This window comes from Anas platyrhynchos, chromosome 5 (assembly GCF_047663525.1).
Source record: "Anas platyrhynchos isolate ZD024472 breed Pekin duck chromosome 5, IASCAAS_PekinDuck_T2T, whole genome shotgun sequence".
Lineage (NCBI taxonomy): Eukaryota > Metazoa > Chordata > Aves > Anseriformes > Anatidae > Anas > Anas platyrhynchos.
Genome location: NC_092591.1, coordinates 17,959,609 through 17,979,535, shown reverse-complemented (window position 1 = coordinate 17,979,535; position 19,927 = coordinate 17,959,609). Strand labels below are relative to the sequence as shown.

The 19,927-nt window shown below is 47.9% G+C and overlaps 1 protein-coding gene across 1 annotated transcript in view; it reads right to left on the bottom strand.

Annotated features, from left to right (window-relative positions):
- Nucleotides 1-7,601, bottom strand: part of FOXN3 (forkhead box N3) — a 197,085-nt gene extending 189,484 nt beyond the window's left edge. Inside the window, exon 1 of the mRNA XM_027459039.3 lies at nucleotides 7,434-7,601. The gene's annotated coding sequence lies outside the window, so the exon portion shown is untranslated. The remainder of the gene's footprint in view (nucleotides 1-7,433) is intronic.
- Between the last annotated feature and the right edge of the window lie 12,326 nt (nucleotides 7,602-19,927).

Sequence of the window (19,927 nt, the reverse complement as noted above, 5' to 3'; positions counted from 1 at the left end):
GTCATTCCCTTTCTCTTCTCAACTCCACATGCAGTTTGGTAAGTTTGTTCTGCTCTTCCACCCAGGCTGGTGTTTTGCCCTGCCTTGGCTCTGCGAGATGCCATTTTCTGGCCCTCCTCGTCCTGATCTTGCTGCTCCTCTGCATCCTCTCCCCTGGCTCATGCTGCAGCCTTGGCTGTACTTTTCCCCTCTCCTCACCCTCACTCCCACACCAGCCACTGCTGTGCCAATGAGAAAGGTGCTTTCTGCTGCTGACTCGGCTCCAGCCAAGCCCATCTCTCAGCCTGCCCTGCTGACAGCTCTTGGCTGGGCGTCTCGCCGTCAGATCAGACCCGATATAGCAGCACTGGACCTGCCGCCAGCCCGCCTCCCTTCATGGCCTGAACCAACTCCCCCCTTGCTGTTGCTCAGGCCTACAAGGCATTCCAGCTCCCCCTGCTTCACGTCCTCCCTCTTCTTGTGACACCTCTGCACAGACCTTCAGTGGCTGTAAACCCAAGTAATCCCACTCACCTCAACAGCATCGTACCAATTTATAAGAGATGAGTTTCTGCCCTGCTGCTTCTGTAAGTAAATACACTGTTGGACAAATGAAAACCCTCAGCTAGGCCCCTCAGCGCCTCCTGTGTTTATAACTGTGCTCTCTCGTCCCCTGGTCCCCAACAGCTGCACTCTGACACACGCACTCCTGAAGCTCCTAACCGGCCCTTCGCCCTCCACCACCCACAACTCAGAAGTTTTCTTGCCACTCTTGAGCCTCCCATACCTATGCACTGCCCACCCTCCAGCTATGCTGAGCTTCTGAATATGCCTGCCATAATGCAGAATCACAGAATCACCCAGGTCAAAAAACACCATCCAGATCATCGTCCAATCACTCACCTGACCTACCAAACCCCATCACTAAACCATGTCCCTTAGTGCCATGTCCACACATCTCTTGAATACCTCCAGAGATGGGGACCCCACCACCTCCCTGGGCAGCCCATTCCAATGCTTGACCAGCCTCTCCATGAAGAAATTCCTCCTGATTTCCAATCCAAACCTCCCCTGGCACATTGGTTTGCTAACAGTATTTAATCATCAGTAATAAATGAGGCACTGATTCAGAGATTTATTTTATGCTAAAGAAAAAAAAAGGGGGAGGGTGGGGGGAACGTTGCCAGAGAGCTCAACAGCCAATTTCAGATTTGGGCACAATTAAAAAGCAACTGTCTAACACAACACAGGCATGCACCTGCAAACTGACATGCTTCAACACCCATTTGTGATTATGAGATGTGTAAAGAGTTATTTGTGTCCTTTCCTTATCAAACACTGCGCTATCCCAGTGAAGGTACCCAGAATTTTCATAAGCATTTTAATATCAGTATAAATCTCACTTAAACCATACACAACACTGTGTATGATGCAGATGATACCACAGCAAGGCCCAATGTTTTTACATTCCCCAGGCCACACCAGTGAGTTCTGCAATGGCTGGAGGCTTGGCACCCAGCAGCTCCACCTAAACATCATTATCTTTGTATGTAGGCCTCCATTTTGTGGGGAACAAAACAAACAAATAAACAACTTGCATACTTTGTTTAGTTTAAAATCTATTAAGAAAACAAACAAGCAAACTTTCCAAAAGTCAGAATAGTACCTGTGTTTGGGCTTTTATACACCTGGAGGGATGTGAGACTACGGAGGCAAGATCAGGGCCTTAATGAGAATACAAGAGAGTTCGCCCCATGCACAATGCCAGAATGATGAAATGTTAATGAAGTGAAAGTGTATTAGTGAATTATTAAAATTTTGTTCCTCTCAGCAAAGCGCAGAGTGAGAAAAACCCAGTGAAGATAATGATAAAAATAGGATCAAAACATTTGGATCCCTTTCTCTACCTACAACAACAACAACAACAACAAAAAGCTTTAGAAAATCTGCTGTTAAAATTAGCATATTTATTGGCAGCTGCTGCAAATGATCTACTGTAAGACCCAGATAAAAAAAGATGGATTTGGGGGTACAGTGAGATTTAACCCAGTTCTAGGTTAAACTTCAGCTCTCTCCCATCTTCAGTGACCCCTCTCACACCTCTGCTCCTGCTCAGAGCAAGCCTGGGCAGCCACCACACAGCTGCCTTGAGGGTCCCACCACGGGGAGCGGCGCCATGCAGGAGCTGCAGGAAGGCTCAGGCCTGGGCACCAGCATGTGCCCACTGTGCCGAGCACTGGCTTCATCTGGGAAATGGCAGCCTCTCTACCAAGCCCAAGGGAGAAACCAGACCAGAAGCGCAGAGCCATGGTCAGAAAGCCCAGCTCTAGCAAAGAGGCCACCCAACTACAGGCAGCAAGATAAGAACAAGCGACAAAATATCATCCAGGACAAGGGGCTGAAGTTTCACCCCCAGCCTGTCCAGTTCCTGCAGAGATCGGGGAATAGGCAAGTTTTAGGGAGAGGTCTGAAAGAGCACAGGACGATGCTTTCGCCCACATCTGGGCCAAACTCCTCTCAGGAATGACAGACAGAATAAAGCAAAGTATGATTGTTGTAAAATCTCAAGGGGGCTACGGAGACCGGCCTCCTCCTTTGATTAGCAGTGGCTGTGTATAATTTGAGAGGAAACAAGAGCAAGCTTTGAGAGGCTGTTCAGTGTGATAGAGACAGAGGTGCTGGCACAGGGAAGATGCCAGGAAAGCGACCTTTTCTAGAGCAGCCCAGGAGAAGCACAGCTGCACTTGTCAAAGTCAGGCTGAAGGAGGTTGCTGTAGAGAGATGCTGAAGGCCAAAAGCACCATCACCTCCGGTCCTCCCCGAGACAAACTGAAGCACCATACCAGTAAAGGACTAGAAAAATGCAGCTTGCTAATATCCCTTTTCACCAATTAATCCAAAGTGCTACAGGTGTGCTTTCCACCCATTTAGCCCTTTGTGGTACAACACATCACCCACGTTAAGGAGGCAGGGGGCCATACCACACCAGATGCATTCCCACCGTGGGGAATCCCAGGGCCCACACGGCAAAACACACATCAGACATTTTGTGAGGTAATTTGGGGATGGTGTGAAGGAAAAAAAGCTGTCGTTGCCTCTTATTTACAAAGCAGATGAGGTGCAAATATATCCCAAAGACCTGGCCATCATCTGTCCCTAACAGGCTTGCCAGGGCTTACCAGCCTACTGCTGCTCATCGAGCATCTCGGTTGAAGCTCAGAGGACTGTTCCTGCTACCTGATCACAAGCACTCATAAAAAGTGAGCCTTTTGCTCAGGAAAAAATAAAAAAACAAATACAAGAGAGCAGCAACCCCTGTTAGGGACCATCCTTGAGCACTATGGTGTCTCCATCACGGCAGGACACAGAAGTGGAGAAAACCTGACCGTGAGCAAGAAAGTGTTCATCAGCAGCTGGGCTAGCTAACACCAGGGTAGACCAACACAACTTTAACCACTAAAAATCCTCAGTGCGCTTTATCCATTGCCCATACCCACCAGCAGGCCCCTCCAGAGCGGGGCTATCCTGCTGCTTTATGCCCACCCACAGGCAGCCTCGCTCCTTCATGGGCTGCCCAGGAAGCCAAAGGTGCCGACCTCAGGCTAGACAGCTAACTTCAGCCCGAAGCAGAAGTCTCAACACTGACAAAGGCACCTGAAGCTGGCAGGGAAGGGAGGAGGGGTCTGAGCTGCCCTGGCCCCCCCAACAGCTGGACTTCTGGCACCACAAGTGGAGGAGGACTTCCAAGGCCCACAGAAGAGCCACTCTCTGAACACTGTCTCTCCTTCCAGAGCTCCACGCTGGTTTCCCAGAATCAGCTGATCACTTCTGAAAAAAACACAGCCATAATTTTTACATTTAAACAAAACGCTGTTTTGTTGGATTCCTTTTTTATTATGATTTCTGCTGCAGTTTGACTTTGGCTTGGCTACAAGAGCAGGTAACAAGCCAAGCGCGGTTTCATCAGACATATTTCAGAACTGTGGCCAAAGCCGTGCTGTGCTGCGTTACGTCTCAAGTCACGAACTGGCAAATTCCAGTATCAGCCAGGACGGTCCCATTCCAGCCCAGTTTCGGCTTCTGGAGAGCCCTCAGCCCTGGCTGCCTCTTCTGCCAGCAACGACTCCTAGTTCCAGGACATTCCCTATGCCAAAAATCACCACGTCAAGCGAGCCAGGCAGTCTCTTACAAGTTTATGCAACTGTTCCATGCTTCCCCCCTCAAAAACCTCTATGAAAGTTCAGTCTAACGCCATAAATACTCTGTTGTTAGCTGACAGCTGAGAAATACTGTTTATTTCTCTGAATCTCCCTGCCTGCAGGAACACAATGAACCAAACCTCAGCCCCTGCCGCTCGCCTGGACCTTCACCCACAGCCACGTCCCATCCTGCAAGCCACATCGAGTTGGACAGGACCAGCATGGACTGACATTTCTGGGGCCACCGTCGAAATTCCCAGCCCCAAATCCACGCGTTCCATATGGGCACACCAGCCTCAGCACACTTGTGAAAGGCAGCTGATTTTCATAGTTTTAATCCATTAGCAACAGCTAATCTAGGGGCAATTAATTTGACTGCCAGCCCTGCCCCGTAACGTTGGGCTGCCCATGTGAAACGCTACCTTTTGGTTTCCTACGCTCACTGAATTTCTGCGGATGTCAAAGAAATGGACTTCGGTGAGGTGATTTATGATCCAGGATGAAAAGCAGTTTGGAAGCGTAAGGAGTGTTCCTACCAGTAAAATAACTGGTGTACTTCTGATCTTTCTTTTTAAGGGGAAAAAAAAACAACAAACAAACATCTGTTGAGCATCCTCACTGAATATTCAAATCATTAATTAGGCTCAAAAGGCATAAGGTGCAAATTGCATAGATTTGAAAATGCGGCCCAAAGAGCTTCTCGGTTTGTTCTGTTTATTTGTGTTAAACAACAGCAGGAAAAAGAGGCAGGACAACACAAGAATTTTACTTCTTGCATCTCACTCGGGAACAGCTGGCATCACAAAACTTTTACAAACCAAAACCACCAGAGACAAACACGGCAGCCGAGACCCCAAGGACCACGAAGGGTAAATCTAGAAAGTACCTAATCCAGTCCGTTTCCTTCACTTTGTAAAAACAAGCAACCGACACGCTTCCTGCCGGCAAACCTTCCTGCAGATAAGGGTGCTCCCGACAACAGGAAATTCTTTTCTAGAAGCAAGCACACTTTCGCTCCGAAGCCAAACTTTCTCCGCTTGCACTCCAAAACAACTGGAGGCAGCACCTGGATGATGAGAGGCGAGCAGGACAAAAGGCAACACACGACCACCAGCACCGTGTGCATGGTGCAAGGGGAGGGTGCTGAGCCCCTTGCCTGCACCTGGGGGCTCAGCCCCACATCATCTGGCCTGAACAGCTGCCGCTGGCGCTCTCAAGAAGTGGCAATGCAAAGAGTGGGACATGCAAGCCAAGGGACACCGAAGGTGGCAGCAGTCCCTGAAGGGGACTAGTGGCAACCAGCACAGCAGTGACATGCTCGGTGCTTCTCTCAGCTTGGTCAGTGCAAAATGATGATTAGAGGGCAAGAAAATGAAAAGCTTCAAGAAAACACAGCGGATACTCAGTTCTCAAACATGTCTCTCCATCAAAAACATGAGATCAATGTCTGCTACCCAAGAAAATAAGTAAAAGCATTGAAGCCCTTCTTGCAAGTTCCCTGACAAACCCTTCTCTGCTGCTCTAAGAGCAAAACCACTCTCCTCTCACACCCAACAAACTTTCAGTAGTCCGGCAAAGTAAAACTTCAGCCCTGTTTTCTCACGTTGCATTCATCAATAATGAAGTACATTGTGTTCTGCTCTCTCTGGTTTCATCTCCAAACAGCACTCTACAACCAAGCGGTGACTTTTATTAAAAACCATCACACAACGCTTCCCACACCCATTTGACTCCCATTTTTTCCCCGGGTGAGGCTGGGGTTGAGGCCTCAACACTCAAGTTCATACCACTTTGCTCGAGTATAGTTTTGTGTAGAGGAGGAACAAAGGCAGACCACCAGCCCCAGCCATCCCTCCCGAGTCCCGAGAGGCACCACAGGACGGAGGAGTGAGGCCAGCACCCGCTGCCTCCCCAGCCTCCACTCGTCCTCCGGTGGGAGCCCAGGCCGGCCGGGAGGACAGCAGAGCAGGAGAGGAGCCGTGGAGGCGGCGCAGTTTTACTGCGAGTGACCTTGGTTTGACAGGCACGTTCTCAGGTTTCAACAGATGCTGTGGGAAAGGCACCAGAAGCCAACACTTTCTGCAGGCATTTCTGATGATATGCAGACTTTTTTTTTTTTTTTTTTAAATAAACGGAGGGGGGGGGGGGAAGTCTTCTCAGTTTCCATGACAACAGTGTCTCCACTTGTCTGTTATTAGATACCATCCGCTTCCTGTGTCTAAATTTTTAAACCAATCAGAAAAGTGTTTATAGATGTTGCACTCCTGGGACAGTCCCTCTCCTACCAGAGCTGCCCCACAGCCGGGCGGCCTCACGCACTCACCGAGACCGCTGGGCGCTGGCCTCCGCCGGGCACCGGGCACAGCGGGGCTCCTGCCACCCCACTACTGCACCCACAGCCGGGCAGAACTGAATAGTGCACGGACTCATTCCACTGTGCAGTGTTATGGGTATACGTGTATAAATACATTTTGGTACTGCACAAACTCGTTTTCGTGGTTTGCATGGTTTTGTGTGTTATGGATATATATATATGTATATATATATATATACACAGTATCAAACAAACTCTTTTTCATGGTTTGATCATTCTTGCGTGTTATGGATATATATTTATATTTTTTGTATCAAACAAACTCATTTCCATGGTTTGCTCATTTTTGTGTGTGTTATGGATATACACACACACACACACACACACACACATATATATAGGTACCAGACAAACTCATTTCCACGGTTTGCCCATTTTTGTGTTATGGATATACACGCATATATATATATATATATATAGGTACCAGACAAACTCATTTCCACGGTTTGCCCGTTTTTGTACTACGGATACACACACACATACACATTTTGGAACCAAACAAACTCATTTCCACGGTTTTGTGCAACATCCAGCCCGGGGAACACCACGACCTCCCCCCCCCCCGGCTCGAGCAGAAGGCACCGAGCGCCCCCTCGCCCCGCCGTGCCCCCGCCGCTCAGCGCCGCCGAGCCGGGAGCCGGCCCCGGAACGCGAGCGGAGCGGAGCGGAGCGGCCGCAGGCTGCGGGCGCCTTCCCGGCAGCGCAGCCGGGGCAGCCCCGCCGGCGGTGCCCTTGTCTGGCCGGGGGGCCGCGCCGGGAGCCCCGGTGGGCGCTGAGGGGGGGACCCCGCGAGGCCGGGCCGGGGCTGAGCGGCCCCAAAAGTTTGGCCGGGGCAGCGCCGCGCAGTACCCGAGGACCGCGCGGATCGACAGCGCCGTTACCTCCGCGCCTCGCTCCCTCGGCGGCTGGGTGCGCTGGGTGGGTGCGCTGGGTGCGGTGCGGTGCGGTGCGGTGGGAGCTCCCCGCGGCCGCCCCGCTCCGCGCCCCCGGCGGGAGGCAGCCGCAGCCCGCGCCGCCCCCTCCGGCCGCCCGCCGGGCCACGGGCCCGCCCCGGCACCGGCACCGCCCCGGTACCGCCCCGGCACCGCCCCGACGCCGCCCCGACACCGCCTCCCTGCCCGCCGCGCAGCCAGGGGGGCCCGGGGACGGTGCTGGGCTGGAGGGAGGTGGAGAAGGCCCAGGGCGACCTTTGGAGGTCAGGAGGATGCAGAGAGTTGTAACTCGGGAATCCTCGGTGATCAGATTTGGGAAAAAAAAAAAAAAGTGGATTTTTGTGCGTGTGGTTGTGGTGGGAACAGAAGGATGGCTCCGCTGCCCCTTTTTCTGGCTCTCCAGGTGGATGTCGAAAGGAGCAGCCCAGCCCTTCTGCTCGTGAAAATCACAAAAACCACCCAGCCACAACATGCTCTGCACCCCCGCCTCTGGGGGTCCCGGCTGTGTCCCTGGTGCGCCTATGTCTGTGCAGAAGGCCGTGACCTTGGCTGCTTCCCCGAAACTCACTCTTCACTGCAGACAGACTGTGTTTGTCCCATGGGGTGTACACAGCCCTGGGGGCCCCCAGGCAAAGTTCACAGTTCTGTTTTTCCAGGCTTTGCTCCTAGCCCAGGTAGGCAGCCGTCGGCATGGTGGCTGCTGGCGATGCTCACTGTGTAGAAACACCCGGTGTAGTCCTAATGAAACCACCCCGAGAGGTGGGAGCGAAGCGTTTTGGCTCAGCTGTCAGCACGCCTAATGCAGGGGGCCCTGGGCACCACGTCAGTAACAAGGCGTCTGCGAATTGCTTGTGAAAGTGTAATTATCTGTTTGCAGTATCGCCACATCTGGGAATCCCACGGATGCCAACGGGAGCCTCCGTGAATGGCAAAGTCCTGGCCCCACTCAAGGAATCCCCAAATCACAGTCATTGTAGGCACTGCAGGTGCTGATTACCCTTCACAGGTCTACTCCGTGTCAACGCTATAAAGAAAGCACTTTTTCCTGTACATACCCATTAACTCCAAGCCAGGTAATTTTCCTAATGAAAGCAGCAGCAGCGTTTCTTTGTCCTTTGATCAGGTCGTCTGAATTGCTCTGCGCCTGTATCTGTGCTAACCGCAGCAGCTTTAAACCTCAGCCTAAGTTCCTGCAGAATTTAGCCACAAGTATGTGCATTTCCCTTCCTCTGTTTGCTCCCAGTGATGCAAGCTTCATTATTCCTTCATTTCTTCCTCCTTCCTCCCACTCGTGTATTTGAGGCTTTCTTAGGTGCTTTGTAACTCTGCTTCCCACCTCCTCTTCATTTGGATCCTTCCTAAAGAAAAAGAGTGGTTTAGAAGACCCACATTTGCAAGGGAAAAATATTAATAGTGGAAACTTTCTCAGCAACGTATTTTTCCTGTCTCCAAGTGCATCTTGTCTCTTTGCATCAGCCTTAGCGATGTTCACTCTCCCATACAGAGGGCTGCTTTGTTATCTGTATCTGCCAGATGAAATTAATGAAGATGAAATTCTTACCTCTCTCCAAACGGGGGAGAATTTATGATTTATGTTGCAGAACGTTTTCCCATGTCCAAGTCAGCCCATTTCATCTAATTCTCCTTCGTGTTTTTCATTAAGCCTTGTTCTCCTGGAGAGCCTGCAAACCCGGGCTCCCCAGCTGGCAGCTGCTGGGTTATTCCTGGCCTCTGGCATGCAGAGCACTGGGGGGGGCTCCTCTCCCACCCCCAGAAAAACATTCCGGTGTCGGGGTGCTTTGCCGCAGGGACCCCTCTTGGGAACATCTCCTACATGGTGCTGTAGCACCAGGAGGTTATTTACCAAGGAGCAATACAAGGAGCTGTTGCAGGAGATGCACACGGTGGTCCCGTGCTTGCCCAGCCCTTGGCTCCATTGCAGTACGTGCTTTCCCATTCCCTTTTTGCACTTCCAAAGTTGTTTGCTGAGACCAGGCTGGCTGGGGAGCAAAGAGGCCAGGTATCATGCTTCATGGGAGCCACATTAAAATAAACGTAACTGCGGGAGGAAATTGGTCACCATACAAATGCTCACTCGTCACTTTCTATGTGGCATGTTATAGCTGTGCTGCTTACCCTTTTTGTTTCTGGAGCATGTTTAGTCTCTTCACTTGGAAGCAAAGATAAAAACAGCAGTGTTTTAGCCACACCATTTGTTTTCAAGGGTAGGGAGATGTCAGTGACTTTTATTCCATCTACCCATTTGCCATTAGTATCTGATTGCGAAACCAGGAGACAAATAAAAATATACTGCATTTTCAGACACACTTAATGACTTTTTGTAGTGCCTCAGTTGTTGGGCTGCCTGACTTGGGTTCCACTGAAGATTTTCATAGGACAAATACTCACATAGGCAGACCCAGGTCATTTCCCTATTGCCTCTCAGATGCACAGAGCACAGCTGGCCCCTGTTGGTAGGGCTTTGTGCCTGACCACTCCACCACATGGGCCCGAGCCCTGGACAACGCCGTGAAATACAGAGGGATTACAGTAATGACATCCCCTCTTTCATGCTTATGAATCAAGTCCCACTCGCATTCCCCATGGACAGCCAGGCAGACTGTTTATGGCCACACAGGGGTACTTAATTATGCACATCTATGTGCTCTCGTACGACTTTAATAACAGCATAAGAGTCACTTGAGCAATAGACTTGGTTTTATGAACCGAAAGGGTAAAACTCAGGTTCTCTGGTGGACAATGAAACTGGATTTCTTCTGCTCTTCCTTATTTTATTTTTGTTAATATCACCCTTAAACTTTGAATTATCCTGCAAGTATTAGGGCTCATTAACTTTGTTTCAGCTTGTACTTTGTGTTAATGGGACGGTTTTTTGTAACAAATATGAATCACTTGAAGGCTAAGGCTTAAATGTTTAATAAAAGTCATTAGCAGAATTACGTGCTAGGACTTACAAGAAAGATGATGGTGTTGTTATGGTTACTGCTGTATCTCTGGCTGTCAGTGGTCTTTCTGACTTACCCTCTGCTTGTGTCAGGCCTTGAGTTTTTACCTTTCCACAGATGGGATAACATGGTTCTGGCACGCTCACAGCAAGCTCCAGCCCACGTACCTGGTGCATTCTCCAAGCTCGCATGTACATGCGAACAGAGACCTTCATCCTTCCTGTGTGACCCAAACAACACTGGTAAAACAGAAGAGCCTTTTAACCACTGAAATAAAGCATATCGGTTAAAAAAAAAAAAAAAAAAAAAAAAAGTCACATCCACTTTATCTTGTACTCTTTTCAACATCTACAGAATTAGCCATCTGCAGATCTGAGCTCTCTCAATCCCTTTTGGGTTCTTGTTCTCCAAAGCCTCCATTTAAACAGTTCTCTGTAAATTTATGGGGCCTTTTGTGTCTTCCTTTGCAGGCACCCCCACCCTCCCAGAGAAATCTCCTGCGAGCCCAGCAGGGCCCAACCAAAATGTCATAGTGAAGGGCACTTGCTTCATTTCCAAAGTGTTTCCTCAAAAATGCGCGCCTGGATTCAGCTTCTCTCTCCTGGGTACACTGCTTGACAATCCAGCTATTGAAGTAGCTCAACGCATGCACACAGTAAACATGTCAACACATCACGTTCATAAATTATTACAGGCAATGCCAAATCTGCCACAAAGATTTTTCGACTTTAGGCTGTAGAAGAGGATCTTCAGTGGCAGAAATGCTGAAAGACTGAAAGCAAAAAATAAGCAGAAGGATTTCTCTTAACCTCATGGAACTCGGATCCAAGACAGCATGCGCTTTACTGCCAGAGGGAAGAAGACTGATGACTACTCAGCGGTGACCGAGGCAGATTTTAGAATAACATAAAACTACAAGAAAACATTCATAAAGCTATTCTGGTACTGCCAAACTTAGTCCGATGTGCCTGTCTGAGAGGATCACTGGGAAGCATGGTAGTCTGTGATGTTTTGTAAAACCAGCTCTCTTTTTCCTTTCTGTTCTTTTAACATCCTAAGGTGTACACAATAGTTACAGGCATTATTTTGGGTGCAACCAGTAAGATGCAGGCAGTTTTTCTAGCTATTCTAGGTGTAGCCTGAGGCAAAGGGATGCTCAGTCTCCTGCCTCATTCACATCAGTACCTGCTCCTCAGCCTGTCCCCTCTTCCCCCCAGAATCCTACAGCTCCCTGTCCTTCTCAGGCTGCCCCCATGCAGATATGCTTTCCTGTATCTATTGGGGGTAAGAATTTTGCTCCCCGCTGTTTTTTTTTGTTTGTTTGTTTGTTTGTTGTTGTTGTTGTTGTTTTTGTGTTTTTTTTTTTTTGTTTGTTTTTTGTTTTTGTTTTTGTTTTTGTTTTTTAAGCAAATCTAGTTTATTTAGCACAGAAATTAATTAAAAGTACGGAGCATCCCAGTCTGCTAGGGCATCCATCTGCCTGTGTCCTCCCCCTCTGAACACACTGTCCCCAAATCCACACTGGCAGCTCTGGGCTGCTGCAGCCCAGGAAGGTCAGCACATGCATGAAGGCACAGGAGGAGCCAGCAGACATTCAGCCTGAGGAGTCTCCAGGCTTGCAGGTTCATCATTTTTGTCTCTAGGCTTGGTGCAGGTAAACCCTCCCTCTTATCACCATTAACAACTCCTGTCCCACCCATGCGCATGTGCTCCCTCACTGCCCTGCCTCTTTGAAGACATCTGTAGGGTTTTGTATCTTTACCTTGTTTTTTTCCCCCAAAAGGAAACAGCAAATTTCTCAGCCCGAATGCTTGACACAAGCAACAGGACTTCAGTGCTGTGCAGTGAGAGGATCAGACTCTTGGCAGTTCTGCCTTGATAGGGACCAAGAAACCTGGCCACAGATTTCCTCCTCATCCTCCCCTTTCTCACTTGCCAGAGTCTGTGCTCTGTTCTGTTAATCTCACCTGGGCTGGCATCAGTAACATGGTTTTGCTCGATCACGTTTAATTATTTGTATATTTGGATTAATTTAATATGAGCTTTACCAGGAGGGGCTTTACTTCTGCAGGCTGTTTTCTGTTTCTAATAAGCACGACCACTTTATTATTCTATGGTTACCTCATTATCCCCGAGAAAACAAAAATTCCAAATTTTATTGGGATGAATCAAAGCCGGTGATCAAACTATCTTGTGAACGAGCTTTATGTGCATCTCATTAAATAATGTAAGCCATAATAATGCGATTAATCAGAAAGCAGACCTTTTTCTGCCAGTTTTTTTGCTTTTTTGCTTAAATATTTATGCTGGGAGAGTAGCCCATCTGGTTTAGATTGTAGCACGGAATCACAAGACTTACCCACCATCCCCTGACTTGTAATTCTGGAAAAGACTGGAAGTAGTTTGGCAACATAATATGTTTCCCTGCCTCCTGTAGAAATAAATCTCCAGCTTCAGAGTAGATTGCAGCTGACAACTGGGTAATTTCAAGACCTAGGCCCAAGTTACAAAATGAGGAACTGAATCCAGATTTAGTTTTCTGGCTACTCAGTGGCTGGATTTTATGTTTAGGTTCTGGCTACCATGAGTTAAGCAGGGATTAGCTGTGCAGTCTGCATTCAAGCCCAGGTTTGGGCTCAGCACCCCGTGACATTCAGTGATACCTGGGGACATCTGGGGCTGCCCTGGCTCTCCAGGCATTTCTCACTACCGTCGTGGTGCTCGTAGTTCGGTTCCTTCAATAGGTCAGTGAACACAAACGAAAAAACCACCGTGGCTGCAGCTATTTCAGGGTATTTGCATGGTGATTGCCTCAGTACCACTAACGTGCTACCTCTCAACACTCATGTAACCAGAGGAACGCCACCATCCCCATTGTGCAGGAGAGGCACGAAGGCACAGAGGGACCAAGTTGCATGTGGAGTGTCAATTCACCTGGGAGCTGGTCCCAAGCAAGTGCTGCAGCGACAGAGCCAGCCCTTCCCCAGCTAATTTGATGCCACTTGCAGCTGCAGGCATCTGATCCGTAACAGCACCCTTCTTGCAGAGCTCCCCAAGCCCTTCTCAGAGGTGGCCAAGTAGCCTTCTTCCCCATTTGCAGGTGGAAAAGGAAAACAAAACCAAATTCCTAGGGAAAGGACTTACCCAGCGCAATGAGTAACTGAGTGAGAAGGACTGAAACGCTTTGAGGTGTCAGGGTGGGATGTTCCAGGATGACAAACCGCTGCGTGCCAGCCCCTCTAACCACGCTGGCTGTGCCCAACCACCTGGAGCCGACATGGGCTCTGAAGCAACCTGGCTGATTTGTACAGGACGTAGAGCATGTTGTCATTTAGCCTCTTTGTGATAATTGACGTGGCCAATGGTTTCCATTACTAAGTGACCATTTATTAAGACATTTATTGCTTTTCATCTTATTCTTGCCACGTTCTGCACATGGTGGAGCAGGCATGGGGAGTTCTTCCAGTGACAGTTGGGCACAGCTGGGACTGAAATGGAGCCTGGGATGTGAACTACTTCCTGCTGCAAGAACTGGCACAGCCAGGGCAGGAGCATCACAGCCTGGATCCTTCTCTGTGGTGGGCCAGCTTGGGACATGGAGGGCCAATTTTTCCTCTTCTTTTCATTTAATATCCATCCAGATTGATGCTACCAAGAGCCACACAGCTACTCCATGTTACAGAGATATCCCCCCGTGCTGGGGGGATGCTCTGGGAACAACAAAATTTGTCAGCACTTTCACCTGCAGAGTACAACTCTGATGAGCAAGCAGGACCATTATTTAGACTAGGCAAGATAACACTATAATAAAAGATTTGAAGCAAAAGGAATTCTCCACCATGTTGCTACTTCCCACAGAAGAAAATACAAATGCTGGAGGAGGTGGGAGGTTGCAGCCTGTGGACCCAGCAGGTGCTGGGACTTATTTGCCCATGAAATTCTGGCTCTGTAACATAGTCTGTCCCTACTGGAAAGTGAACCAGCAGTGAGGTTATGAGCGTTGGGTGTGGGAGACCCAGGCTAAAAACTTATTCTTCACAAAGGTTTTTTGAACCGCAGGGCTGTGTCATTTCCAGCAGGGATGTTTCAGGAGCACACAGGTGGTCAGATCCCAGAAGAGCACCCTGGTCTGCCCAAGCACATCTTGGCAAGAGCCAGCAGCACTCCCAACACTTCCCCAGGTGCTGCCACAGCTGTGGCTTTGGCCACAGGGTACTGCCCTGTGCTCCCCTTTCGAGTACAGGACAGCGTGGGGACAAAGCTGCTCCTGCACCGAGCTACACACAGGTATGGGGGGCACACAGCGCTGCTGTGGATGTAACTCGCTCACTGTGAATTAAGTCTCTCAGCATCGCTATGGATACGCTGGCATGGTGAGACACTGAGCAAATCACGTCACAGGGCCCAGAGATGCAGAGGAGCAGAGAGCCCAGTTTCCATCTTCTTGCCCAAACTCCCTCCTCTCCACACCGTTCTGTCTCCACCAACACACCTGAGATGCTTCTGAGATGCTTCACCTGTTCATGAAGCATCTGTTGTGCCACTGGTTGCCACTAGAATTAGCTGTTTAAAATATTCAGATGCAGCTCCCACCTTCCTTTTGTTTTTCCACTGTCCCTAGAAGTAGAGATGGCATCCCTGGGCAGCCAGGCTGATCAGTCAGGAGGGTTTGTGTTGGCTGTGAGGAGTGGCAGACTCACCAGTTGTTAGAAAAATCCTCTGATGTGTTCATAGCCTTGTTCAGAGGTGTGCAAAGACACAACACGTTATGGCTCATTACAGAAAAACCACTGAAAAGAACAGTTGCGTGCAGACACTGCATTTAAACCTCCTTGCTGGAGGAATTATCTAAGATTTGCACAGGCAGAGCAACACTTCGCTTTGAAAACAGGCTCGCTGGCCCTAGCCTAAATGATTTGGGAGAAAGGTCTTGTGTCACTGCAGGAGAGATCTGTGGATTGCAGAGGGGCAGTGCCCAAGGCTGTGCCGGGAGAAAGGCTCAGGCTTTGCCCTGGCAGCAGGGGTGGCCCTAGGTCACCTGCCCCCATCCCCTGCAAGGGCAGGTGGCATTGGTGAGGTTGGTGGCACAGCCCAGGGAGCCAAGAAACGACATCGATCCTTTTTCCTCCCTCCTCCAAGTCCTGCCTGGGTAATGAAACGAAGAGGACACGGGGCCATCAAAGAAATCTCCTGAATGCTACCACCTACCACTTGCCAGAGACACTAAAAGCAATAGGGAAGAAAAAAAAAACATTATCTCCTGGGAGGTTAAATCAGCAAGCCATTACTAAAAAAAGATAAAGGGAGACAACTTTCCTCAGGAAGCAGCAAGAGCAGGGTCCTCAGAGGGATCAAGCAATCAAAAAGGCTCTCTTGCCTTTGTTTCTTGAAGTCAGGAATGAACCAGATGCATATGAAATATTTGAAAAAAACTTGCATTACTTAGTATGCTGTGTTACTGCCTGATGAAAAAAGAGCATTGTAACCAATTACATGCTTTAATGAGAGATGGGGCTGTCTCTCCTCACCCCTCTTCCCTGCAGAAGAGATCAGCCTGCTCAGATCTGTTTATTCCCTGGATTGTACACTGGCATTTGCTCTCATCGCTGCAGCAGTGCGTTTCACAGCTCCTCCTCCTTTACTCCATCTGAAACAAACTCCTGGAAGCCGGAGGAAGGGTCTTGCTTGCTGCCGCATCTCACGATGAGTGGCTGAAGCTGTTTGAAGTCACACAAAGGTGCAACTGCATTGCTTCAAAAGGAAGTTATAACAGAAATGAATGTGCCCCTTCTCTGAAGGATTGTAAAATGATAGATTGATAAAATGGTAAATCTGGCCTTGTTTCTGCCCTTGTTTTGGCCTGAGAGACTTAACAAATGTGATTTGGTGGTAATCTGGCTGGTTTGCATCCTCCCCAGAAGCTGTTTCAGGGCCCTTTGCTCAGGCAGTGAGTCAAGGTTGGCTCTGTTTTCCCTTATGCGCTCAACGAGTCGGGGTGTCTCCTGCTGGGGCCGTGCTCTGCCTTCCACATGACAGGGATGTGGGGAGGAGAAGCGAGGGGCTGCCAGTCGGGCTGGGATCCTCACGTGTTGCAGATACACACACAGGTGTCCAAGGAGAAATAACCTTGAACTCCAAACCAGAGACCGAATGCTTCTAAAGCAATGTAAAATATTTTGAATTTTCAATACTGCCCACTGTGATTACACCCTGTATCGAAGTATCTGTGGTTTCTCTGGAATGCAGGGTGGCTACATATTTGCAAAATAATGGATGAAAGACTCTGTAACGATATGAGCAATCGCAGGAGCCGTGACGGAATCTCTCTGACCAGTATCTGTTCTGTCACTCATCTGCTAGCAGTAATAAATGATGGGCCTAATTCAACAACATTCACATCTAGTTTTTATCTATATAGAAGTCTCAGAAAGTAATCTCCCATTGCCCTGCAATGAAACTGGCTATAATTTTTGATGAACTGTGCTCTAAAAATGTGTCTGTACTTGTTATCACCATGCCTCGGTTATGAAAGCCTAATGCCAAAAAAATGAACTTGCTTACTACATTATCAGGACACGCTCGGATTTTTTTCTGCTCTCACCATCTGCTTGCTTTCATATGCTTTCCATTACTGAGACAGTGTATTACACTGCTAGCAGAATTAGTAAGAATAATTTAGGTCCCCCAACAAACATGATAGTAAATACAATGGGCAACACTCTGCTCGCTCCTAAGTCTGTGCAATCCACCCGCGGCTGTTCTGTGCCACCTAAATGGGTCAAATTGTTTTCTTAACCCTAAAGGCCCAGCTCCTACTGACTTCACTGAGGAAATTTGGGTGTAGACAATGGAGGAATGCAGCTCACATTACGCCTAACATCTAATTTAATGGAATAAGGGTTTTTCTTCATTGCTGTGGTATGCTACACTTTTGAGCTACTTACTGAAGTAGGTGCAAACTATTTAAGGCTTGTCTGACATATACCATGCATGCAAATTGTACAGAAAGGTCTTGCTAGGCTGGTGTGCCCACAGGGTGAGGACAGCCACCAGCACCAGCCCTTTGAGAAGCCAGAGGGGTGGCTGAGGAGGGGCTATGCTCTGCAGGCAGGCTGGGGGAAGGAGGCATCTAAGGGACTGAGGACCGTGGCCACCTCACCCTCTTACGAAGAGGGCTTGGACCCAGCAGGCTCTCCTGACTGGCTCTGATACTCAGCCCCCTTCAACGAGCAGTTCTGGGCTTTGGGGTTATACCCTAAAGGAGGGAAGAGCTGATGCCAGAAAATGAGACTTACTGGGCCTTCCTGTGGGGTTGTTACTCGTTTTGTGGATTTGAGATGAGAAGCACCTTTTGAGCATATAGCCTAATAAAACTGAAGTTTGGCAAGAATCATGAGCAAAAGTGCAGGCTTTTGATTACAAAGTATAAAATGACAATACTTTTACATATTACAACATGAAAAATTCAGGCATGCCAGCAATCTGTAATGACCTGGCCATTCCTGTATTTCTCACAGATGATTTTTTTTAAACTGTGTATTCTTCTTTCACTCTGCTAGGAAGTCATGCACTCACCTTCCACAAATGCTCTTCAGCATCAAGATGATGCGACACCCCTTCGTCTCAATCACTTCCACTAGTGCCTCCGCAAGGAGACGATTAGCCTGAATAAAAAGAAAGTAGCAAAGTGAAGAGGTTAACTCTAGCACATAGGAAGAGCAACACGGAGGAAGGGCTTGGAGGTGAATCTGAACATCTTCTCTTTATTGCATAATTACAGAGAACAGAGAAGCACCACTTGTCACCAGCTTGTGCACTCTCCTTTCTGCTGCACTGACTAAAGCTTGTTTTCAGGTTATATCATAAAAGAAAATGAATGGAAGCAGGTTTATCTCTGAAATGAATTGAGCACATGGCCACTGAATCTCTTCACCCATACAACACTATTTTGAATACTCTGAATTAAATCACTGCATAACAAAATAAACAGTAGTATATAAACATCAATTAATATTCATAGTAAGTGAACTTCCTCCCAGATTTACTTCTGGTGAATAGCTCTTGGCTCTAGTCCTTGAAAACCAGTGCTGAAAGAGCAGAGCTAAAGCTGTTATAAATTATCATTTGTGATGGCAGTGTCACAGACTAGAAGTCTATCAATGTGAATCATAGTAAATCAGGAAGGAACTCACACAAAACGTGCTGCTGCAATAAACAGGCTTCCACAACTGAAAAGCACTATTGACATCAAGTTCTCAATTCAGTAAAAACATCACTTTCTTTACAGCACGAGCTTCATATTTTCACAATATGGCCCTACACCCTCTTGAATTAAGATGTTAAAAACGGTACTTCCTTTAGCTGTTCCACTCACTCTCACCTCAGCTGGAGGAGCTGCAGGGAAATGGAGCTTAATAGGAAATTTAAGATACTGGTATACTGTTATTGTTTTAACAGGTTTACTTTGACTTCCTAACACAAGGAAAACAATTTATCTGGGCTATACGTGGCTAATAGCTCCAGGAAACTTGGTTATCGGATGTAGCATCTCGCTCACTTGCAGAAACTGTAATATGACACTGTAAACCATAACGATTGCATAAATAGGTAGATCTGAAGATGAGAAGCACTGTTGAGGATCCACCTCACAACAGACTCCCGTTAGAAATCAAATGACCATTTCAACTGCCAACATGGTATAAATCTTTTGTTATTGGGTTGCTTGGTTGTGGTTACTTGGAAATGAATTTGATTATTAGAAAAGGAAGATAATAACCAGGAAACACTTGAGCTCTGCAAGTTGCATATACTTCCCTGTTGACTTCAAAATGTGTCTAAACATATACAAATCAAATCAAGTCTGGCATCAGTGCCTTCATTATTCAACCCAATTCAGTTCATCTTGTGAACTGCAAATTAGTTCTTCACATATTTGTCATGATTAGGCTAGGTTTATGAGTGATTCATAACAGATGGATAGTGGAATACACAATAAAGGATGGGGAAAAAAAATCAGGGAGGCTGATGTTTCTGTCACGCCTCCGACGGGGATGATATGTGAGGAACGTGCTAAGAGCACTGGCTTCCTCTAAAGGGGCTATGAACTTAGCATATTATTTATACAGTTCAGATATTCCCAATAAAGACCCCAAAATACCTGTTCCCCAAACAAGGCAAACATGTTTCCAATGGAAGATTTTACTGTATTTTGTGTGTGTGTGTGTGTGCGTGCACGCGCCTCTGGAAAGCAAGCCTTTAAAAAAGAGAAATAGTACTGTTATTATTGTTGGGATCTCACAGTAAAATTCAGCACAAAAAAAAAAGAAAATCATGTGGAATTTCAATCATGCCCTATTTAACATGCAGGTGAAAATATTTGCCTCTGTTTTCTGTCAGGCTAAGGCAGAAGATAAGGTTAAGAGAAGTTAGAGAAAAGGGCTACTTATACTTTACTAGGGCAGAATAAAGGATGTGAAA